General features: G+C 36.4%; 1 protein-coding gene across 7 annotated transcripts in view; it reads left to right on the forward strand.

The window, feature by feature from the left end:
- Fer (FER tyrosine kinase) overlaps positions 1 to 26,109 on the forward strand; it is a 499,968-nt gene that overhangs the window by 40,637 nt on the left and 433,222 nt on the right. For 6 of the 7 annotated variants that reach the window (XR_007109062.1, XR_007109063.1, XR_007109064.1 and 3 more), the window contains exons 1-2: positions 2,341 to 2,470; positions 18,743 to 18,885. The gene's annotated coding sequence lies outside the window, so the exon portion shown is untranslated. Of the gene's footprint in view, positions 1 to 2,340; positions 2,471 to 18,742; positions 18,886 to 26,109 lie in introns of those variants that run through there. The other variant, XM_047555289.1, reaches the window with a different exon arrangement.

Raw genomic sequence — 26,109 nt, forward strand, 5'->3', positions numbered from 1 at the left:
TCAAAAAATCATCACCTAATGAGAGACCATTTCAGAGAACACATTAAAAACTCCAAAAAAAAAACCAAAAAAAAAAAAAAAAAAAAAAAAAAAAAACCAAAACCAAATCAAAACAAAACAAACAACAACAAAAAAGACCCTGGATTTGGTGGCAGTGGCAGCCTGTAAGACCAGTGAGTCTGAAGCTGAAGGATTACAAATTTGAAGTCAGATTGAATTAACTTAGCAAGATCCTGTCTCAAAATAAAAAATAAAAAGGGCTGGAGATGTAGCTCAGGGGTAGAGTTCCCTTGGGTTCAATCCCCAAAAACAGTACAGAAAACAAATAAATAAATAAAAAATTACTTAGCTTCCTGTCTTAATATTCTGGGAATAGGTATTGTTGGGGAAATATGATTAAAAACTGTATCTTCCAACCCAGAAATCTCACAAAAGTAGTAGAGAAAGAAAACTTCTCTTGTTGAGAAAGTATTAAGCCAAAATGTGATCATATCATAGGCAATTAGCTAAGAGACTGCAAAGAGAAAGAAATCTCATCATTTTTATATAGCAATGCAGATACAGTCCATTCCATACTTTGAAGATAAACAATACCTGACCCTCAAGTAAGAGAACTTATTGTCACATATAATTTATCTTTACCTCATAGTTGGGATAACCATCTAATATAACTGATTTTACCCAGAGGAATAGCAAATTTCTTATCTTTATTAGGGGGATCCTATTTTCCTAACTTGGAGCAAGGCACACACTGAGGTTAGACTCCCACTGTCTCAGGAACGGTGATATAGGGGTGTTAGCTCCTTAGATGTTTGTGATTTTCCAGGTTCTTGGGAAAGACATTACTGGATCATAAACTTGACAAAAAGATCTATTTCATCTTCAGAAGGATTTACATACATTTCAAAAAGATAAGAAAGCCCTGAGTAATTACTTATTTTCTAAGGCACATGCTCTGAGGGGGAAAAAAAAAAAAAAAAAAAAAAGCTGGGGAATGTGGGCAAGAACAGGAACCCCTAATCTCAACAGGGAGAATTGAGTCTCTTGTTTTTAGTATTTATTTTTCCTTAAAGCATGTTTTGGTTTCTTGGGCTTTCAAATAGTGGACAAAGTCCAACCTAATATTTATGTTTTTCTATGTGTAGGGCTGTTCATTATGGTCAAATGAATAACTTTCTAGGAAAAACACCACTCTCCTTTAGCTCCCTCATAACTCATACATTTTTAAGAGAGTGTGGATAAGGGGTTGACGTTAGATTTGCTCCAAAGAACGCGGTTCAACCCTTGTACAGGATACAATGCCTTAAAAAGCATGCTACAGGAACATGGGAGTGTCACGCCCTCACACCATGGGGAATAACACCTATCGCAAGGTAACAGATCACCCAGTAATTTTAGTTCACACTCATTTTCCACCAAATTTTGTAGTGCGGGGCGCTTCAGAAACAGCCCTCACTGAAAAAGCAAATTAGTTTGGATTCTTCATGCATTGTAGACTCTCGAAGAGGTAAAGATTTCTCACAGGGGATTGCTCCCAGGACCTGCTGTACACTTTCATAACAGCATCCATTAGAATTCCAGTACTGTTTTACGTTTTTTAAGTCTCAGGAATTGAGAATAAAAGAATGAGACAATGCTCCGGTCCTCAAGGGATTCACAGTACTTTGGAGAAGATGAAAATCACTTTAAAGCAATCACCGTTAGAACAGGCGCAAGCAAAATGTGGAAGCGCACAGGAAAAACAGGGACTTGAGGGTGCAGGGGACCCCAGTCCTACAGCCGCTGGTTTCCCGGAGATCTAGGCTGCGGGGATTATTCAGCACCCCGCGGGAACACTTAACATTTTAATCACGCCTCCGCCCCCACCCTCCGGATTCCTTTCCGGCGGCAGGCCCGCGGGGTAGTCCCTTTCAGGCGGCCCCAGCTTATCACCCCCGGCCCGGCCACTTCCCGGCCACCACCAGGCGAGCCTCCCAAAGTTTCCTGTGACGCCGCCGTCCGCCTCCGGTCCCATCCCACCGTGGCAGCCCAGGATACTGACTAGGGAGGAGCGGTTACTAAGGCCGGGAGAGCAGAGCAAAAGCGCAGACCTCGGAACCCCGCCCAGGCCGGTGAGCAGGCCCAGAGCGCAGAGTCCCCGGCTCCACGCCTCCCCTCTCCTCGCCCGCAACACCGGTCCACCCTTGCCCACCCGGCCTCTCGCTCGACTCCGCCCCCTCCGGGTCCCTGGCCAATCGGTCGCGCCCCGCCTGCTGGGAGGTGGGAGAGGAGGGGGTTGGGGGCCGGGCAGCATCGCCCGCCTTCCGCTCTTGTCCATTGGCTGAGGCCTCGAGGGTGCTCGGAGACCGGAGTGCACCAGGATTGGCTGCAGAGGTTCGTGACAGCGGCGTCTATTGGCTGTGATAGCCCCCGTGACGCGGGGTGGCGACTGGCTCCTGTGTCTGAGGGGCTCCTGCTTGTCAGGTTCTAGGTAGGTGCGTTTCGCGCCGCCGGCGGCAGGCGCTGTTGCCCCGGGCAACGCCGCGGGAGGTGGGGAGGAGGAGGGAAGGCCAGCTTAGTTGTGGGGGCAACAATCCCTGCCCGCTGGGGGGCGCCGGGTTTTGGCCCTGGCGGCAGGGCTGCTCCGGCCGCTCTTCCTCCGCCCTAAGCCATCCCCGCCCCATGCTGCGGGTTACTCGCCCATCCCGCTCTCGGCGGAACATTCCTGGTTGGGGCTTGGGCCGACCGGCACACCCAACCCGGCTAGGCCCACCCCTCCACCAACTCGGGACCTGGAGGCTGAGGGGGCGGGTGCCGGCGCGAACGGCTGTGGCGGGTGCATGGCCCCGCCCCATCGCAGGGTCTGGGCGCTGCGGGGTGTGGGCACTGGTGGGGGGTCTGCAACCACTGCTGGCGGTGCCCGCACCCTGCTGCGCGCGCTCTTGTCCCCGGCGCCGCCATCCCGCTGGGTGTTACCCCAGCCCCTTTCCACCACTTGGGCCCTGCAGTCTCCCAGGACCCTCTCGATCCCAACAGTCTCTTCGCGTGTGTCAGTTTCTCCTCCCGCTGTTATCTTCCACCTCTCATTTCTCTCATATGGTTCGGACGTGTCTTCCAGGAGTCGAATCAAGAGAGACATTTGTGTGAGGCTAGTACTCTCAGGGGCACTCAGTGGGCCTTTTACGGATGGGAGGTATTTGGAGGCACCTTCGGGTCAACTTTCTGCCTTAGCGTTTCCCTTAGTATCAACTTTCTGAAACACTTACTAGGTTGATGTTGGTAGGGTCAGGGAACTTCTTGCACAAATTGAGTCTGTGAGGTGGTCGCTTTGCATTTTGTACATTTGTGATTTTGCTGTCCACTGCTGTGAATCCAAAATATAATTTATTAAGGTTGGAGTAGCCTTTCGATTTTGTTCAACTTATTTAAAAAAAATATGAAGATTTAATCATTTCAATTCAGAAGAAATTGAGTATATTCATAGTGGTATCACTATCAGTTTGACATAAACCACTCTAAAGATGTACTACTGTTTTCCACATATTTTAAGGAAATTTCTCAAATGAAGTCATGGTATACAAAAGCATAACGGAAAAATCAAGGAGGACAGACCAAAACTATTTTAGTGATTAAAGACTAGAAAATACTTTTCAACCCACATGTGGAATGAGAACAGGATTTTTAAGAAATGTTGCAATATATAAATTATTGTGCAGTGTTATAGTCCTTGTATACCTATGTGGGCTTTACGAAGATATTTTTTTAAGAGCCACAAGTTTGTTAGTGAGTGCATAGGAAGGTTGAGTTTATTTTTTATAACCCAGAGAAGTTTTTCTGCTAGCATTCTTGAGCCAAGGAGCTGTGCTTCTAGGAATACTGGGTATATATGAGTACATAAGCCCTCTTGAAAACCCTTTCTCTGTTTTTTTTCCATAAAAGACCTTTGGTGAAGATCTGTTTCTCTTCTGTACTTATGGTTGACAGCATTGAATATACACCATCTAAGATTATTTAGTGTCTGCTTAATTCAGCTTTTGCACTACTTCAAAGTTAGATGTCATTAGACTAGAAGGAATAATTCCGGCTTTTGGTAGACAAGTCACTTCCATTCCATCTCCAACTGTTACGTAGTTCTAACTGTGGTCTGTGAAAATTTCACATTTACCATTGTTTTCCTCCTGTATTGTACTCGGAAAAATTTCAAACTATGCAGAAAAATCGAGTTGTACCTACCATTTATATAGTAATAATGTATTTTATATAGCAGTTACATAGTAAGTGTTAAGGAACAGAGGAATTGAAATGATCAAGTTTGAAAAGTCAGCATAAATGTATATAATACCAAAATGTTGTAAGGTACTTTTTTCTGTTTGTAAGTGGGAATAGAACTTGAAAAATTATAGTAATTTAGTTGCATGAGACTATTCACAGTAATTTTGTGAGTGAGCAGGAAGTTATTGTCTGTAACCAAGGTGCAGATGAGTAAATTACATTTTGGCAATCAGAAGAAAGGAAATCTAATGAACTTGTCATAAAAATAAAAGTTTTATTTTAAAATTGGATTCCTGTGTTAATCTAGTTTTGTGCTTGATTTGTAAATCAACATTCTTTGGGGGAAGAACAAAAGATTATCAGTTATGCTATGTAAGCTTAATAAATTAGGACAATCTTATGTGTGTTGTTTTGGAATAAGAATGTATTTTTGTAATGGAAAAAGAAAGTTTACAAATGTGAACTTTTAAAAAACCGGAATTTTTTAGTAATTACTTCATGAAAACTGAAGTAACTAGAGAGATTTGTCAGATTTTAATATAACTCAAAACTTTTGGGTGTGTCTCAGTGTTGATAAAGGGATATTTCTAATATAGAACTTCAGTTTATAATAAAGGAATAAAAATGGAATTGAGTATAAATTCACTTATGTACATATCATATTTGTCATTTTCCCATACTTAGGAAATTCCTGTACTCTTCTTTAAGTATTTGAATCCTCCTTTTCAGTTTTAGTAAATCTGTTTTTGTACCTACCTCATTAAGATAATTTCTTAAATTAAGAAGTATGTCTCAGAATTTATAGATCTACAGATTGCCTCATTATTTTTTCATTTTTCATTTCTTTAGTCTGCTTATGTGTGGTTAACCTACCATGCCATTGACAGATTAAAGTGAAAAGCAGTTCATAGTTTTGGAAATTCAGTGGTAGGTTCAGCTAATTCAGAAAAAAATAGATGTTTAATTTTTTTAAAAAAATCAAAGCTCTCATTTTTCCTTCCTTCCTCTCTCTCTTCCTTTCTTATTCCTTTTCTATTTTTTATTTGATTATACAAATTAAATAAAATCAATTGAGAAAACTACAGAAAAGTCATCAATAATTCTACCATAGATAGTATTTTGGAAAATGACTTAAACTCCATTTCTTCTGTAATACTCCACTAACCATTGCAATTTTATGGACTTCCTTTTAGTGTGTTTTCACTTTCATCTAGATCTACAGGTCTTTCTGAATTTGAGACTCAGTTATCCTAATTTGGAAGAAGACTTCCAGATCTGAGGGAAAAACAGAAAAGAATAGAGGACTGGTAGAGGAATCAGAACCAACTACCTACTTCATCTCATTTCATACATAGAAATATAACCCAAGTTTACCATATGAAGCTGCTATATGGTTGAGAAAATATGAGGCCTTAAATAGGCAGTATGATAAAGTTTGCTTAGTATTTTTCTGTAATAATATTCTGTTTTCATTTGTGAGGTATTATATATTTTGCTCCTAAAAATATAATATTCATGTATGATTATCAAACTATGACTAATTTTCAGTCTACATCATCACCATTCATAATAGGCTCAATATTTATTACTCTTAAGTATTAATTTAAAAACTGTAAATTTTAAGGTAGGTGTTCTTTGCTAGGTAGGGAAATGTAGTGGAAAGAAAAGCAATTTGTTTTGGAGTTACATAACCTGGGTCTTAGTCCCAGTTTCTCTTCTGTGTAATCTTGGGAAGATTACTTAATTTTTTAAAGTCTTAGTTTCTTCATCTATTAAATGAGGATGATAAAACCGCTGCATAAGGTAGTTATGTACAAGGAATGAGACAATGTAGATATATGTCTGTATTTAGGAAGTAATCAACTTCTGTATTTAGTTCTTAAGTGGTAGCAATTTTATCTGTTCTGGTTTTCTTTCATCCTAAAAGTCCCAGGTTTCAGACATAGGAAACTAAAATAATATACATCAAATTACTTAAATTGAAAGACATTTGCGTTTGTACAGAAATAATTATAAATATCTCAGATTATCTATTCTTATAGTTATGAAATTACTGTATCTTAGTAGTTATGATCAGAACTTTACTTAAAGGGGATTTAACTCCAAAATTTGTTCAGTTTGTTTGGATTCCTGATTTATTTTTCTTTTACCTTAGATTGTCATCTGTTTTTGGATAGTTGCCCTAAATTCCTTTCATTTGAACCACAAGTATTTGCTGAAAACTGGTACAGAAGAACTAAAGGTTACTTTCTTAAAATTCTAACTAGTGCTTGGTCCACATTGAAACATATTTATTTAATTTGTTTGAAATTTAAACTTTATTTTCAAATTTAATAATACTCATTAATGAGTTGTATATTTCCTACCTCTTGATATAAATTATTATTATTTAGGGAGCAGTACTTTACAGATATACAGATAACCCTGTTTCAGAATGTGTGCTCTGTAAGCATAGGGTTCTAATTCTATTCCTTTCTTTTCTATTCCTTCCTTCTCTTTTTTCCTTTTTTTTTTTTTTTTTTTTCTTTTCTTTTCTTCCTTCTTCCTTTCCTGCCAGGGATTGAACCCAGGTACACTTAACCATTGAGCAACATCCCCAGCCATTTTTAATATTTTATTTAGAAACATGATTTCATTGAACTGCTTAGGGCATCACTAAGTTGCAGAGGCTGGCTTTGAACTTTCAATCCTTCTGAGCCTCTGGGATTACAGGCATGTGCCACCACACCCTGCTGCAGCTCTAGTTCTTAAAAAGACAGTTTAAATGCACAGACTAGCCTATAGTTCCTTTTTTTTTTTTTTGGAACTGGGGATTTTTTTGGAACAGGGGCACTCAAATACTGAGCCACATCTCCAAGCCCTATTTTGTATTTTATTTAGAGACAAGGTCTCACTGAGTTGCTTAGCAACTCACCATTGCTGAAACTGGCTTTGAACTCATGATCCTCCTGCCTCAGCTTCCCCAGCTGCTGGGATTACAGGCATGCGCCACTGCTCTCCGCCAGCCTATAGTTCTTGGGTGAACTGAAGCAAGCACTGAACTGAGGTAATAATTGAATCAAACAGCCATTAGTTTCTCATTCAGGTGTGAAAACAGATTTTGTGATCTAAGTTACAGTGTCTCAATTTTTTTTTTTTTCCCATTTAAGTACAAGATATTTACATGTGTGACACATTCCAAAGGGCAGTTTTCTATCCAGTTCCATCTTTTCCTGTACCACTGAAGGAAGCATATCGGAATGCAAGTGTTATGAGTAACATCACTAAACTTAAATCTATTCTGATTTATTGAAGGAAGCAATTCATTAAAAATTCATGTAACTATTATTAGTAACATATGTTTGATACATACCTTACAGTTCTATAGTGGAGATCCAAAGGATTTCCACATTTTTTTCCTTCCTTTTCCTTTTTATCTGAGCGTTGCAGTTATGCATAACAGTGGGATTCATTGTTGCAAAACAGAGGGATTTATTATATAGTAATACATACATAAAATGTAACTTTATACAATATATACAGTGCAATAGTATACAATGCATATGATATAACAGTATACAGTGTGGCGATATAATTTGGTCATTTTTATTCTTCAGTACCTCCCCTTTCCCTTCCTTCCTATTCCTACATTTTCCCTTCCCTGTCCCTATTCCTACATTTTCTTGAAATGAATACCTTTCCATTTTCCCTAACCATTTTTCTAATGCTATAGAAGATTATTACATTGATTTTTATGAAATTGGTAATGAAGACCCTATGTTTAAAAGTTAAAATAATTTAATGAGTGTTTAAAAGTATTTGAATAACATCATCACAGTCTTTATTGGAAATAAAATATCACTATTGTAGAAACATTGAAATGAATTATTTTACTTGCAGAAAGACTATTTCTATAGTGGGACTAACAGTTTTGAAGGTACAGAATCTCTCATTCCTAGTTTTGTCTTTTACATTCTAAGGCACTTAGTACATAAAAATGCCCTTTATATCAATCAGAAAACTTTAAAATTACATTGCTATGAATGACATTGCTTCTAAATTGGTTATCCTATGTGGGAGTACAGTTAGAAGTGAAAACTTACAAAAACTATATTCAATAGACCCTTGATATTTCTAAGTGTTATTTCTAGAAACCTTTGTGAATCTTGGATATAATTACATCCATAAAACTAAGTCAAATTTAATTGAAAAATTTAAATGATCCCTTCAGACTCTTAAGGATTCTATAAATAGGACTTAAATCATTAAAGTTGTTAAATATATTTTCCTTCTAAAATGAAGGCTAGAGGACTTTGTATTACTTCTTTAGTATACAGGCAAGATTCTTATTGACTCTGTGTCCTGGAGTTTTCAGAACAAAGGGACATTTCTGGCTTACTTACAAAACCTCCTGCATTGTCACAAAGTTGATTATTAGTCCTTGGTCATTATAATGCTTGCTACTTGCTGCTGTTTCTTGGGTATGTTTTCTTTTTGGAGTCTGCAAACTGTGTTCTTTCTGCTTTCTGTCTTCAGCTTGGGAGGATTTCCCAAGCTTCTGTCAATTGGTGGATCTTTTTGGTTTATTCACTTTATAATACAAAGAAAAATGAGTTTGACTCTTCTAGTTATATTCAGTTTTGTTAACTACTGGGGTGGGTCAGTAGCCACCCGAGCAGTTACACTACATCTTGCCCCATGAAAATATTTATACAATGTCCTGCCTTTCTCTTGAATTTTATTTCCTTCGGATTCACATGCTTTTTATGTATAGCCTTACACAGATTTGCCTCATTTTAAATTTCACTAAGATTTTGCAAATTCTGCTTTGCTAGAAGCAAAGGAAAAAGTTTTAAACTTCCTTGTTTTTGTTTCTTTTACTATAGACTCTGTGGTGTATGGTAGAATTTCTAATGTGGCAGATTAATTAACTGTTGCATTTCATTACCGTTCTGCATTAATCCATGTTTATGTATGTTGATTAAATACCCTCACTTTGTCATGCCTCTTCTTTCTATGTATTGAATAAACTGGCTGTAGGAGAATACTTAAAGGGAACGAAACAATATAGTTGTATTTGATAATTATTAATGATAAATACCTTGATATCTAACTGATTTATAAGCAGTTATGTTAGATGAAGAATAAGAATCTTTACCTAGATTTATATACAATAAAACTTTTTTACAAAGTGGGAGGTGGATTTTATGTCTTCCCCCTATACACATGCATAACCACATTCATATATTTGTTTTTGTTTTGATTTGTGCATAGTACTTTTTTCTCCCCCCCTGAACTTTTAAATTTCCAAGTCATAAACAGTTTCTGTCTGTACAAGTTTTTAAGTTACATAGATTCAGATATATTATGAGGGATGGCATGGGCTCTAATGTTTCTTTAGGGCTCACTAAAATTGCTGGGCACTTTTAGTACATTTTTATTTTTATGATAATCCTATAAATTGAATGGCTTTTATTATTATTTTTTTAAATAAAAAAGTCATTTATCCAAAGACTTACAAAGTGATTCTGGGATTTGAACTCAGATCTTTTAAAGGTAAACCTGAAATAGATGTAAGTGGCTAAGTTTAACTATAGTAAACTGTTAGCAAGTCCTGATTTTAATTGCAGTTTTAACTCTTTGGGAGTGCCTCAGAAGTTCTGTGTTGAAATATTTGCAGTTTTGCTGAGATGATGTCCTCTTATTAGAATTGAGACCCTAACCAGGAGTGGTGGCACATGCCTGTAAACCCATTGATCTAAGAAGGCTGAGACTGGAAGATCATAAGTTCAAGGCCAGCCTCAGCAACTTGGTGAGACCCTCAGCAACTTGCAAGATTCGTCTCAAAATAAAAAAAAATATACAAAGGTCTGCAGGTGTGGCTCAGTGGCAAAATGCCCCGGGTTAAATCCCCAGTACAAAGAGAGAGAAACCCCAAGACTCTAGCTGACTATATCTCATTTTAGCTTTGTTCTCTGTTTGAGATTGTCCTATACTGTAATTTTTGTGAAATGATAAAGCATTGTTTCTTTGTAAAAGTATTTTCCTGATAAAGGAAACCAGCTGCTAGAAGGAAAAAGAAAGTAAAGAGACCTGAGAAAAGTGGAGGATCTTAGACAGAAAATAGACATTTTTCAGTAAGTTTCAAACATAGAATGTTAAATTCAGTGATCTGGATATGAATCAATCTACCACACCTTTTAGGGAAACAACCATTAATTTGCAAAACATTTTCACTGAGTGTTTCAGCTGTCAAAAATTCTCATGGTCTTTATTTGAGCAGATTTCTTGAAAATGCCAGAGAACTTATATTCATAAAGCTTGTCTTTTTTCCCTTCTCTACCCACCGCCCAACAATAATATTTGAAAGGGATTTATTACTTTCTAGATTCCTTTCAGACATCTTTATGTTAACATAAGCAACAGTATCCTAACTTCTGAGATAACATGTGTGTCCTTTTCTGATGATTTCTCAATTAATTAGAACCATAGGTAGACCTTGGTAATGGCCTCTTTCTAAGGTTCTGACTTCCTACCTATATTTTGCAGCCTGTTTTACCCCATAATGAAACTGGCATTCTAAGATCCAAGTGGCTTAGCTTAGGGATACTTGCTATTATATACAATAATATCATGTTTTTATTTTATTTTATTTTATTGTGATATTGGGGATTGAATTTAGGGGTGCTTTACCACTGAGCTGCAGCTGCAGATCTTTTTATTTTTTATTTTGAGGCAGGGTGTTGTCAGATTTCTGAAGCTGGCCTTGAGCTCATGATCATCCTTACTCGGCCTTCTGAGTCTTGCTGGGATTACAGGTATACATCACCATGCCTGAATTATATCATGGGTTCTGAGAGAGGTTGAAGCTACTGAAAAAATGCACAAAAATAAAGCAGAATTGTTTTATGCCAGACAATTGGCAAACTGTTACAGGAATGGGACAGAAAGCAGAAGGACATGATTATTCCATTTTTGGTCATTCTACTAATGTTCACGGAATACCCATTCCTTGTAAAAACTTAACTTATGGCTACAGGTTATTATAAAGTATAGAGATGTTGCAGACTGTTTTCCTGAAGGGAATGTGGTGTAGTGAATAGATATAGCCAGACTTGCTTGGGTTGAATCTTTGGTACTAATAATAGTTGTGTGAATTTAGACAAATAATTGATTCTTGTAGCCTCTCCCCATGTGTGCCCCTCCTTTTCATCTGTAAACTGGTGACAATAATAGTAGATTTTTCAGTATCCTTCAGTTGCATGAGACCAAAACCTGAATCATATTTAGGGCACTGAGATGCCCATGACCTTTTCTCATGTTAGATGTACTCTCATGAAGGTTTACTCAACGTGGAGCTCTGTATTCTTGTTAAGCAAGGCTATCATAAAAAGAACTTATCTTACTCTTAGTTCTGTCACCCTGTCCTGGGATTGATTATATTTGATTGAATTAATTTTATAATTTCTCCATCCTTGATCCTGTAGTCAAAAGGATAGCACATGATGACAGGTCAGATCTGGTTCAGGTTCCAACTAGTGGAACTGGAAAGAGGAAACATGTTTAGCCATTTATGAGCCACTCAGGCCAAGAGTCAGGATGGAGTGGTTTGCTGAAAGAAAAGAGGCACTATGATCACAGGAAGAGGGAGTTGGTGCTAGGCCAGCACATCCAAAAGATATTCACTATAATCCTTCCAGTGTGCATACTTGTTCCTTCTTACATATGTCCTCAAAAAAGATGCCCTCGCCTAACAATGCAAATCTTTTGCTTAGTACACTTGACACATTTTCCACTTGTCTCCCAATAAAGACAGCTAAAAGACGTATTACGTCCAGCTTTAAACCTCAGATCTCTGGGTAATTTATCTCAGTTCTCTTTGAATAGACTGCCTTAGACTCAAGCAATTTGTGGTTAAATGGTAAACCTAACTAACTGTAATAAAGTCAGTGTTCAGTGATAGGAAGAACAACAAAACTTTTAACTGGGGAAAAGAAAAAAGGGAAATAACTCACAGAGTTGTCCAGTCCATGATGTATACATACATCATTGGACAGGGATGATAAGGACTTTTTGCCCTGAAAGTGGAATAAGATATTTGGTTTGCCTATATGACTGTTTTGTTCTATCACCTGCAAGGATCATCTTTGTTTATTTTTCTCTTGGTTAACCAAGATGGACATTGAGAGGGATTCCCCTGCTTGGGGACTACATTGTATTAGCAGCTGGTTTTCTGTTGGTAAGGGATTGGGGTCCAGGGAATCATTTTAGGGAATAAGCAGTAAGTAACAAGACTTTGTTGGGAGTCTTGGCCATTCAACTTTTTTTTTTTTTGTATCAGGGATTGAACCAGGGGCACTTTACCACTGTGCGATGAAACCCAGTCCCTTTTTAAAATTTAAAAAATTTTTAGACAGACTCTCACTAAATTGCTATGCCTGGCCTTGAACTTGTGATCCCTCGGCCTCAACCTCTAGAGTTGCTGAAATTGTAAGGCATGTACCACTACACCTGGCTATTCAACTCATTTATAAACTTAGTACGCTTTTGGTTTAATTTGTATTTGGTCAACTTCTCCTATGTAGCCAAAATTGAACTTCTAGTCCTTGAATCAAAACCTCACTTGGTATGTTTCTAAATATCTTTGCCCATCACCCTAATCCAGTGATTCTACAATAGGGAACAGTGTTATCTCAAGGGATATTTGACAATTTTTTGAGACATTTTTGTCAAATCAGAGGGTGGAGGAGTAGGCAGATACTATTGACATCTAATAGATACAGGCCAAGTATACTGTTAAACATCTTACAGTGGACAGGACAGCCTTCCACAATGAAGAATTACATGTTTCAAAATGTCAGTAGAGGGCTGGGGAAATAGCTCAGTCGGTAGAGTGCTTGCCTCTCAAGCACAAGGCCCTGAGTTCAATGCCCAGCACTGCAAAACAAAACAAAACAAAACAAACAAACAAAATCTACCAAAATGTCAGTAGAGTCAGGGTTAAACAATTCTGTGAATCCTAGATTATCAGTCTTCATCTTGGCTTCTGCCTGTAGGTCAGAGTAATTGTTGCTGCTGATGTACATCTTATTTGTCCCTGTTCACAGTCTATTTTATTCTTGGATGGTTCTTTATAATGGGAAAATATCTTCTTTGCTAGGATCCCTGAGTCGTCGCCTGGGGTATTAGACTTCTTTCACTTCCAACATTTAATTAGCATGTTGTTTTTGTGTAGCAAAGGCACTAATTTTTAGTTTAAGGATATTCGATTTTCACTTCATAAATTGCAAGATTGTCAGCCATCTTGGATGTATATGACTTCACTCTAATAATTGTGTGTTCTTTCTTTCTTTCTCTCTCTGTCTTTCTGTCTCTCTCTGTCTTTCTGTCTCTCTCTTTCTCTCTCTTTCTGTCTCTCTCTGTCTTTCTGTCTCTCTCTGTCTCTCTGTCTCTCTGTCTCTCTCTCTCTCTTTCTCTCTTTCTTTCTCTCTTTCTCTCTTTCTTTCTCTCTTTCTCTCTTTCTTTCTTTCTTTCTTTTTCTTTCTCTTTTTTTTCCTTCTTTCCTTTCTCCCCCCCACCCCACCACCTTTCCTGGGGATTGAACCCAGAGGTGCTCTACTGCTGAGCTCCATCCCTGGCCCTTTTTATTTCTTATTTTAAGATACAGTCTCACTAAATTGCTCAGGTTGGATTTGAACTTACCATCATTCTGTCTCAGCCTCCAGAGTATTTGGGGTTACAGGTCTGTGCCACCCCAGGCAGGCTTAATGTGCTTTTTTCTTGAAGGAATTTGCTAAAGACTGAAACATAGTAGCTAGTATACCAACTTCCCTGCATCTTTTATTAAGTGCCTTACCATCTCCTCCTTAATAGACCCATAGTCTGATTTACAACATCAGTAATTTACCAGCTGTTTTGCATATTAAAGGTTGACTTTTCACTTTACAATAGAAAAATACCAAGTTCTCTTTATTTTCTATCATTGATTTACTTCTTATGTTAGGGCTACCACTTGTATTACCAGATTTATGACATAAGCTTTACATTTATCAGGCTTCTTTTGAACCCAAAACAAATGATATAAACATGATTTAAAATATCAGTCCTTCCTATCTCTGTAAATGGCAACTCCATTCTGTTTTTACTTAAGCCTGGAACATTGAATTTATTCTTGATCTTTTTCTTTCACTTCTACCATACCGTATTTCCATATATTGTTTGTTTTTAAAAAATTCTGAAATCTGACTGATTCTCATCATCTCTATTTCAGTCATCCTGGTACAACACCATCTTCTTTCTCCTCCTACGTAATTCCTATTAACACTCCCTGTTAGGACTGTTGTTCTCAAAAAGTACCTGTCATCCTTTTGAAAAGTAAAGAGATCATGTCACTCCTTTGTTCAGAAATTTGCAGTGACTTCCCATGTAATTCAAAGTGAAAGCTCAAGCCCTTAAAATGGGAGACAATTTCATAGTCCTGGCCTTCCTCCTTAGTGCAGGATCTTTATTCAGAATTTACTATTCTTGCCACCATTCATTGCACAAAGTCTTCCTTGCTGGGTCTTAAATAGCTACTTTGTACTTACTGTTCCCTAGACCTGGAGTGCTCTTTCTCCAATATGACTCACTTCCTTATATCCTGCAGATCTTTGTAGGAAATCACTTTATTTGTAACATCTTTAATCACTCAATGTAAATTTGAAAACTATAACTTTCCCCATGCTTCTCATTAGTTTTTCCTGTTTTTTCTTACTTCATAGTGTTTATCACCACCCAACACTGTATTTTACAGATTTATTTTATATCTTGTTTCCTCTTTCTAAAATATAATCTTCACAGAGGCAGGGATTTTTGTCTTTTTTTGCATAGGGAATTGCATGGCATATAGCTAAATAGTATCTCAACAAGAATTTGTTGACTGAATAAGTAAGAAAAATTATGTATTGTCTCATGTAACTATTAAGTCTAGAACTCTGAAAGATTGACATTACCTTGCTTATAAGTTAAAAAGTTAACCTGCCTGAGTTTTACATTCCTATATTAACAGATAAGTCCTGAGTCAGAGACTTAGGGTTTAATATAGCAAAAACAGTGGCCAGAAAAATAACTTAGTGCTGTTTGCTCATGTTCCATCCCTCTGACAGGTTGCTGTGAGGAAAGCCAGATATTTGTGCAACAGATTTGCATCCCAGAGAAGTGTCTTGAAATCAGGAGACTCTAAGCCCATATAGACTCTTGGCACATTTGCCATCTTTTTTTTTTTTTTTTTTTTTTTTTTTTTGCAGAGGGAGAGTGATTACTCTTTTAGCAATTGCCCCATGAAAAAGGGGGAAGGTTTCTTTAGATTTATTATCCTATGATATAAGTGAATACCTCCAGGGCTTTATTTCTCTAATAAAGATAGAAATCTCCAAAGAGATCTCCAAAGAGACCTCATTTTTAGGAAAATATGCAAGTTTGTCTATTATGCAAATATTCATATAGTACCTTTAGTTTAGGTGACCCTGCAGGACATGAAAAATCTAGAGAGAAATGTTTCTCAGCATTAATTCTTAAATTTCAGCAGCTACATCTATTCATACCAAACTCAAATTTGGTAACAAAATGTTTTCAGAATTTTATCCATTTCTCTTTCCATCTCTTGGTTCTTTCTCTGGGTTGGTGCATTTTCAAGTAGGTACTTATGTTCTTTCATCTTAGCAACTTTAGTTGAAAGAGAATGTTCCTTCCTGCTTAATTCCTGCAAAAATATTTGGGAGGTGGGAGATTGGAGAAGTAGCTCAGTGGTAGAGAACTTGCCTGGCATGTGTGTGACTCTGGTTCTATTCCCAGCAATGAAAAAAAAAAAAAAAGTTGGGATTCAGTCTCATTTGTGCAGTTTGGGTCACATTCCTATTCTTGAACTACTCCAGGGAGAGAATATGCTGATTTTCCAGACCCATGCCATGTGCCTACTATAGTAATTTTAGAGTGCAAGTGATTGGTGCCACCCTAACCACATGGGTGGAGAGTTAAAAATAATAGTTAAGCAAAAGAACACTGAGATGCTGCTACTGCAAAAAGGGGAGATGCATCCTTTGGGCTAAATAAACAAAACAGGTCTGCCTACTTGCAGGGCAGTGCATCTGTAGGGTGGCGCTCCAGGATCCTGAGAGTGTTTCCTTACATTTTGCACTTCAGGCACTTCTCTTGCTTCATCCTGGCCCTATTTATGAAGAAGAAGCACATCCAGGAAATAGGAATTATAATTGACTTTGAGTGTGTTTTAGAGATGAGAGCCTATGTCATTGGGGAAATTGATGAGGGAAAATTAAGGTACACTAGAAGGTAGTCATGATACATTTTTAATTGTGTATGGAAATCCTTGCTGAGTTCTGATAAGGTTGATAACAACTTTGAGTAACTCAAAGAACATAATTTTATATTCACAGATTCACAGTAGTTTGGAAAAGAAAAGTTCCATTCAGAGATGCCAGCAATGAGTCATTTCAATATTAAGGAAAAACACTTTATTTTTCTTTGAAAAATAAAAATGATAGAGACAACTGAATTGGAGATTGAGACCTAACGTGGATGCTTTGACTAGCTGTCTTGAGCAAAACATTTGACACTGCTCAATGTTGAATATGGAATACTCATTGAATAGTTGTCTCTCTTGTTCTTGGGTCTTTGACTATGACCATTTCCATGTCATATGTGAGACCAGAATGTGGAATTCTAAATAACTTTCAACTATCTTTACTATAGAGAAATTATGAAAAATTAAAAAATTTGAAATTAGTTGATGACCCAGTAATATGGGGGTCTGTCTTTGGAATGGTATTAGATACTTATATAACCTACACATTTAGGTACACATTCACTATTTTTTTGTTTGTTAGAAATCTAATGTGTGAAGAAGACATTTACTGTATTATATCTTGCAGGTTTAATTTAAGGTACTGTATAGAAAGCAGTATAAAAGAGAAGACACGATTAAAATTGCCATATTTGAATATCTTAAATTATACATTTTATAGTTTAATAAACAACTCTTGCCCCAAAGGCTTATTTTACACCCTCATATGCAAATCAGAGAAAGCTATAATTCACCTTGTAATTTCAATCATACAGGAACACTTATTTGGTGCTTACTGTGGTCCAGGTGTTGTGTAGAATGCTGGCTGTATTAAGATAAAAATCCGTGTCCTCTGTCACCACACAGTTTAGTGAAAGAAGGCAAATAAAATTTTTAATTATATGCAGATTGGGTTTCCAACCAATTCTAGCATTGGGAACCTTGCCAAATCTAGAAGGAAATACTTTTTTTTAATATGTTTGGAGGCAAAGAAGGAGCCCTTGGGAATTGGTAAAGGATTAGAGGAATGTAAGACTTGGAGAATATGACTGATACAAGGTGTTTTGTCAGTTTCCTGACCAGAAGGAAAGCAGTGATCTTTCTGGTAACATTTGTGAAATGTCATATGAAAGTCAAGGAAGTAGGAGAAATGACAAGAAACAGAATAGGCAAATAAAAAAGAAGAGTTTGAAAGAAGAGGAGAGCTGCTCTTAAACAAGGAGTTTGGAATTAGAAATAGGAGGGTTTGGGATAAAAGATGAGAAACTAACAGGACTGTAAACCACAAACAGTTGACCTTCTGTAACCATGCGTTCTGTATTTGTGAATTCAACCAACCATGGATCAAAATTATTAAAATTGCATCTATATCGAACATGCAGTCTTCTTTTTCTTGTCATTAATCCCTAAATAACACTGTATAACAGCTGTTACATAGCATTTATTTTGTATTAGGTATTATAACCAACCTATAGATGATTTTAAGAAAATTGGATGGTGTGTGTTAGTTATATGCAAATACTGTACCATATTATTTAAAAGACTTGAGCATTCATGGGAGTCCTGGAACCAATCTCTCATGGATACTGAGGGAAACTGTATATTGACATTGGTGATAAGAGACTCCAGTGAACAAGACTCCTCTAAGATCCCCCTGTTTCAAGGATTGAGAGGAAAACAACCAATTCAAGGATCCTGCTTTGGCATACTACAAGTTTGTGAAACAGGGAAATCCTGCATTTGCTCGTACAATCTTTAATAAACCACCTTCAACATTTGAAAACAATTTTCTTGCATACTTAGTTTCTTCTTTGGGCTGAAACAATATTTTAACATTTTAAAATATTGACCATAGTTACTTGTTTCTTCTGATATGCTTCAAACTTGCAGTTTTATGCTGTGAAAGTGGAGAAAGACAAGAACTAGCTCTTCAAACCTGGAGGATAGGGTGGGGTAGAAGGTAAAATACATTGCATGTTGAAAAGTTGTGGAAGGAAAGGGGAGAGAGTAAGCAGCGGGTAGACAAATTTGTCAAATGTAGTATTCTTATGTTTAATTTGGTGAATGTGATAAATTGTCACAGTTAATTTCTAGTAATACCCTATTATGTCTCATGTATACATTTTTATGTCTTTCTCTGTAGTGAATAGTGATTTCTGCCATTTCTTCTTACAGCTCCTGTCTTTGGCTAGACCTATGATTATTCCTGTGAGACTTCACTACGTTTTCTCAAGTGTCTTCCTCATCCTTAATCTGTAATACCTCAACATGGACCTGCTGCTTTAGCTAAGACATCAGCAGCAATGAATAGTAGTAAGGTAGGATTACCTTAATGTTTTTAACAAATTACTAAACATATATATATGTTTATATATATATATTTTATTTATTTATTTATTTATTTATTTATTTTTTGTCCTTGAAACTCTAATAGTTTTGACTTGTCTCGAATTTTATATTTGTTTTTTTCTTTACGTTAGATTATTCTACCTAGGCAGATCACTATCATTTTGTATTTGTCTTTTTTTTTTTCTTGTCATTTATCTTAATGAATTTTATCTCATTTGTGACATAATGTTTTAGTCAGCTTTTTCGTTACTGTGACCAAAAGACCTGACAAAAACAATTAGAGGAAAAAAAGTTTATTTGGGGGCTCAGGGTTTCAGAAGTCACAGTCCATAGAAGGCTGGCTTCATTCCTTGGGACTTGAAGTGTTGTAGCACATCATGGCAGGGAGTGGGCAAAGAGCTGGGGACATGGCACCAAGAAGCAGAGAGAGAGAGAGCTCCACTCAACTGGGACAAAATATATACCCCAAAGGCATGCCCCCGATTACTCACCTCCTCCAGCCACTCCCCCCCTGCCTTAGTCACCACTAAATTAGTACCTATCAGGGGGTCCACACTGATTAGGTTAAGTTGCAACCCAGTCATATCACCTCTTTGTTGCATTTTCTCACATAACTTTTGGGGACACCTACTATCTAAACTATAACACATAATTATTATTTTTAACCAATATTTATAATTAGCAGAATCTGTATTGCTTCTCTGCCCTGTGTTTCCATGGTCTTATATTTTTAACTGCCCGGCACCATACTCACCAAACTCCTTTATATATATATTTCTTGTTGAATGCTTATTCTTCCTTTTAGTTTCTGTATTTCCAGAAAGACTGAAGTCACATGGAATTGAACTCATAATTAATTAAAAGTCATATAAAATTCAATTTCTGGGAAAAAATAAAACCAAAGTATTAAAGTATTGACTAGTATGTATTATACTTTTGTCAGCTGCTTTATTTCCAGCATTAATGTTATATCTAGCTTTATAATCAAATCCCTTTTGGTAATATAACCAATCCTATGGGAAAGAGTTTTCTAAAATGTTTCTGAGATTACTGGTCTGTTCTTTTACACTGTTAAGCTTCCTCTCTCTTGCTCTCTTTTAAAAATAGATTAATTTTTTTTAACCAGTCTGAAAACTTCCCAGACTGCTAACCCAAAGCTCTGGATGGTAATTTTATTGTTATTTTATTTTGGAGATTTTCCAATATCCTGTTATTAGATGGATGTCTTATTAAGGCCATTTGAAACTATCTATCTTGTCTAAACTTAGGTTCATTTATTAACTTTTTGGTTTTGTGGTTCATTGGCATATTTATATTCAGTTTAGGTGCAAACTGAAATTGAGTAGCTATTACAATACATCTTTCTAACTCTGTGTTACTTGTTTCTTCAAATTAATTAATAATCTTAGTTACCTTTTGTTTCTTCTCAGAAGAATTTTTGTGATGTTTTCTCAAAACAGAGGAGTTAATATTTGTTTTTTGTGCTTTATGTGAGAGGCACTTGGCTACCTTCTTTTCTTTTTTTAAATATTTTGTTTTAGTTGTAGGTGGACACAATACCTTTATTTTATTTTTATGTGGTGCTAAGGATTGAACCCAGGGCCTCACGCATGCCAGGTGAGTGCTCTACCACTGAGCCACAACCCCAGCTCTGGCTAGCTGTTTTTAAGCCTTTATTTGATCCTTAGTCCTGAGTTTTTCCACTTTGCATTTGGTTATCTTTTTTGAGTTTTAGAGATGAGAGGTAGTAATAGAATAATGGAATTTAATAGCTGGAAAGAACCTTTGAGATCATGAACTTCCTCTCTTTCAGTTGGAACATAAGATTTTATGATTGGCCCAAGATCACACAGCTGCTTCTCTTGATTTTGGAGACTAGTGCTGCTTTTACTCCTCATGCTTTAGTCAAGCTATCCTCCTCTTATGCTTTGTATCTTCTCTCCTTTTCAACGTTTCATTTTGACAATATTCACTGCTACAGAAAAATTAAAAATATAAGACAATGAACACCCACATTGCTTTTCATCTATTAATGTTTTGCCACATTTTCACTTTATATATGTATTTACATATATTTAAAACCATTGATAATATGGCTTATTTCCTGCATAAGCATCATACTGATATTACACATAAGAAAATTAACATTAATTTAAGAATATTTTGTCAGTCTACTTATGCTGCTATAACAAAATACCTCAGACTGGGTAATTCATAAACAACAATTTATTTCTCACAGTTCTGGAGGCTGGGAAATCCTAGATCAATGTGCTGGTAGGTTTGGTGTCTGGTGAAGACCTGTTCCTTACAGATGGCATTGTTTAGGTGTCACAAAGCAGAAAGGATGGAAGCAGGAAGGCTGTTCTCTGAAGACTCATACAAGAGCATTAATCCCATCCATGAGGGTAGAACACTCATGGTTTTACCTCCTAAGCCTGTACCTCTTACCATATTGTCATCGGGATTAAAGTCCAACATCTGACTTTTAGAGAAACATGTAGCATAGCATAGCAATGTTTAACATAATGATCCATATTCAGGTCTCTCCAGTTGTTCCAGAACTTTTTTTTGATATGTTTTGTTTTTTAATCCAAGATTCAGTCAGGTTTCGAGCGTTGCATATTTGGTTTTATGCTTTTGTATTTTCTGTTCTCAAATAGTTCCCTGCTTTTTTTGTTTGTTTTCTTGTTGTTCATGATCTCTATTTTCTTTTAGAAGTTAGAATTTGTATATACCTAATGTCTCTTTTGGGAATTGCCTGGTTTCTTAGAACATTATTCATCCAAAATTTATTTGCAGCTTGCTTTTTCTTTCCAATTCTCTGAGGTTGCAGGGGATAATATTGTCATTTCTGAGGTTTTCTTTTCAAAGTATCATTCTAGTTTTAAATATACATTAGAAGAGACTTTTTCATTTGGTTGCATTAAGTTAAAGTTAAGGAAACTAGGAGATTTATGTTGTATTTGATTCCCTGGCACTAGTCAGCAATTGAAATTCAAATTAAAAAGAGAAGTCTGCAGGAGTTCCCCCTCATTGCCCATCCCCACCTTCTAACCTGTTGGTTATATCTAGTAATGTATATCTAGTCACTGTGAATATTATAAAGGCTTTGTCTTTGAAAGATGAACAATTTCAAGTGAGAGAGATTAAAATGCAAATGACATATAAAGCAAATTAATAGATAAAATCAGAGTTTGGCACAATCAAGACAACTTAAGTACCTTCTGTCTCTGGTACTTGTGTGGAGCTCTCTTTAATGAGTATTCTCTTTCTTCCTTATTTGCTATTGGGTTTCATAGATCTGGTTGATTTTCTTTAAGACTCATGGTATTTAAGAACTAGTATACTTTTTTGGGAGGAAGTTGGAGGTTACTATTTTTATCTTTTTGGTACTGGGGATTGAACACAGAGGTGCTTAACCAATGAACCACATCCCCAGCCCCTTTTCCTTTTTAGTTTGAGACAGGGCCTCACTAAGTTGTTAAGGGCTTTGCTAGATTACTGAGGCTGGTGTTGAACTTGCAATCCTCCTGTCTCAGCCTCCCAAATTGCTGGGGTTACAGATGTGCGACATCACACCTGGCTAAGATCTAACTTTTAAGCAACATTTTCAAAGAGGGGAGAATAATGTTTTGATTGAAAGGAAAGAGAAGATTTCAATGAGGAGAGGGACTACTCTGGATGCTTCTAGGTTATACTTCTTGTGGTCTTTTATTACATTTTACAAAGAGATTCCTTCTATCAATATTGTTGTATATTAGAATTGCCTCTTCTCTAATAAGTTTCCTGAGGTTGGAACCAATACTTTTTATCTCTGTGTATTCAGGGCTTTACTCAGTGCCTGGCACATTGTAGACATTTAATAAGTCCTTATCCAATGGATAAATGAATGAACAAAAGTCTCTAAATAAAATGTAGAGCAAAAAAGACAAGTTTGATTGATTTGCTGACAAGGTGTTCAGTTAGAGCTAGAATTAGTTGAGGAGTGTAGAATAAAGAACAGGTAAATTGTTCCAGTGGAAGCCAGGAGCATTCTGTGGAAGAGGTAAAGATATCTATTAGGGGAACACAATTGGGAAAGTTTTCATAAAAGTAGCTATCATGATGTATAAATAACTTTGCCATTTTATGAATTAAAACGAATGAAGGAGAAATAATTTTTAGTGTTAAGCACTTAATAATTAGAAATAAGTTTTGTTTTCAGAGTCATGAAAATGTTAATGTTATCCAGGAGTTCTTTCTAGCATTCATTATTGGAATTATCAAATCTATAGAAAAATTGATACAGTAATATAATGGGCCCCCAAGTATCCATCACATGCCATACTTTGGCAATTTTGTTTGTCTTGTTTCATCTACAAGACATTTTTTTTCCTGCTGCTAGGGATTGAACCCAGGTGTTTTCTACTACTGAACTATACCCCCACCCCTTTTATTTTAATTTTGAGACAGGGTCTCACTAAAGTGCAGCAGGCATTGCACCACTGTGTCTGGCTGAGGTATTTTTTCCCCTTGGATTATTTTCAAGTATTCTACATAATTAGTTATTTTGCAAGATAGGCAACATTTCTTGATTGCCTTTTTAAAAAAACTGAGATAAAATTCACATAACAAATAAATCATTAAAAAATATAATTCAGTGGCATTTAGTACATTCACAATATTGGGCAACCATCATTTTAATCTAGTTCCCAAACATTTTCATCATTCTGAAGAGAAATCTGTGCCCATTAAACATTCCCTGTCCATTATCCCTTTTCCCTAGTCCCTGGAGACTGCCAATCTGCTTTCTATCTATGTATTTACCTATTCTGGATGTTTTATATAAATGGAATCATACATTACCTTTTATGTCTGACTTTTATCACTTAGCACAGTGTTTTCAGTGTTCATCTGTGTTTTAGAGTACATCAGTACTTAATTACTTTTTGTGGTTGAACAGTGTTCCATTGGATGAATATTCCACATTTTCTTTATCCATTCATACATTTAGATTTTTCTACTTTCAGCTATTTTTATTAGTGATACTTTGAATGTTCATATGCTAGTTTTTGCTTGAACACTTGTTTTAATTTTTTTGTTTGTGGTACTGGGGTCTAACCCAGGATTGCTCTACAACTGAGCTACATCCTGACTCTTTGTTTTTCATTATGAGAGCGGATCTGGCTAATTTGCCTAGTCTAGTTTTGAACTTGTAATGCTTCTGCCTCAGCCTCCCAAATTGCTGGGATTACAGGTATGTGCCAGTGTGCCTGGCTTGTTTTCATTTGTTTTAGGTAGCCAGGAGCAGAATTGCCATATCATATGGTAATTCTATGTTTAGTTATTTGAGGAATTGCCAAATTGTTTTCCACTGTGACTGAATCAGTTTACATTCCCATTAGCAAAGTACCAGTGTTCTTGTTTCTCCACATCTTCACTAATATGTGTTATTTTCCAATTTTTTAGTATAGCTGTCCTAGTGGGTATAAGTTGGTATCTTATTGTGGTTTTGATTGCTATTTCCTTAATGACTAGTGATGTTGACTTTTTTCATGTGATCATTGACTATTTGTATGTCTACTGTGGAGAAATGTATAATTAACTCTTCTGCCCATTTTTAAATTGGGTCAAGTGATGTTTAATTTTATGTGTCAACTTGACTGGGCTAAGGGATATCTAGATAGCTAATAAAACATTATTTCTGGGTATGTCTGTGAGGGTTGCTCTCAAAGAGATTATTAGAATTTGAATCAGTAGACTTGAGTATAGAAGATCTTCTTCACCAGTGTGGTGAGCATCATCTACTTTGTTAAGGGAATGATGAATTCACTCTTTCTGCTTAAGCTCTTCTTCCCTCAGGCTTTGGTGTTCCTGGTTATATCTACTCAGATCAGGAGTTATATGTTTGACCATCCCCAACCCCATTCATAGGCCTTTGTGCTGTGACTGAATTATAACACCAGTAGGTTGTTGGACTTCTGGGCCTCTGTAGCCCCACATGCCAAATCCTAGAATAAATTTCCACTTGTTTATATCTATGTATGTCCTATTGGTTTTGTTCCTCTGACAATCCTAACAAGTTTTTGTCTTTGCATTATTGAGTTCTTTATGGTCTGAATATTAAACCCTTACATATATCATAATTATAGGTCTATCACTTAAAAATTATTTCCTTCAATTCTTTGACTTGTCCTACTATTGAGAGTGTTCTTTGATCCACAAAAGTCTAAATGTTGATGAAGTTCAGTTTATTTCAAGTGCCCATTTTTTTTTTTTTTTTTTTTTTTCCATTTCTGATTCTGGCTTGGCCAGCTTGCTCCTAGGACTTGGGAAAACTTTAAGAGAAGAAAACCTCAACATTTCTATCACTATCTACTTGCTCACATGTTCCTATAGCCAAGTACTTTAAATACCTTCTTTTATAGAACATGACTTCTGTTATTACAGATTGTTGAAGTTATTTGTTATTGTGACTGCCTAATATAATCCATAGGGAAATTTTGCTATCATCCTGGTATTCAGCTGGATTAAGTCTTCCTTATAGTGTACCCGTGACCAAGTTAAAGCAGTATAAAGAAAAACAAATATATTTAAATGTTTCTTTTCCTTTAGAATATTTCATGCTAAGCTTTTTGTGTATGCTCACTGATCTACAATCTTAATATGAGTGGTATACTTTTTACTAAAGTTGGTTGCTCTGTCTGTATAATCTATATTTTTAGTAACTAAAGAAATACTGGTTAGAGCCTTGCCTTTCTCATGGTTAATTTTAAGTACTTTCCTCATCCTTTTACTCTTTCCTCATATTTTATTTTATTTTATTTATTTATTTTTTTTTGCGGTGCTGGGGATTGAACCCAGGGTCTCATACTTGTAAGGCAGGCACTCTACCAACTGAGCTATCTCCCAGCCCTTTCCTCATATTTTCTTACATGTGTCCATGAAACTTTTTTTCCTTCTTCCTCTTTTTTTTTTTTTTTTTTTTTTTGGTGGTGCTGGAATCCAACCCAGAACTTCATGCATGCTAGGCATTGCTAGGCAAGCAATCTACCACTGGGCAATACTGTCTGTCCAGATTTTTTAGCTTCCTAATCCTCAGTCTTAAAAAAAGAAATTAGTTATTGGTAGTTTTTGTTGTTTTTGTTTTGTTTTGTTTTGTTTTGTTTTTTTGAGTGGGTGCTAAGAATTGAACCTTGGCCTTTTACACTTGC

The sequence above is a fragment of the Sciurus carolinensis genome, chromosome 6, assembly GCF_902686445.1.
Source record: "Sciurus carolinensis chromosome 6, mSciCar1.2, whole genome shotgun sequence".
Classification (NCBI taxonomy): Eukaryota; Metazoa; Chordata; class Mammalia; order Rodentia; family Sciuridae; genus Sciurus; species Sciurus carolinensis.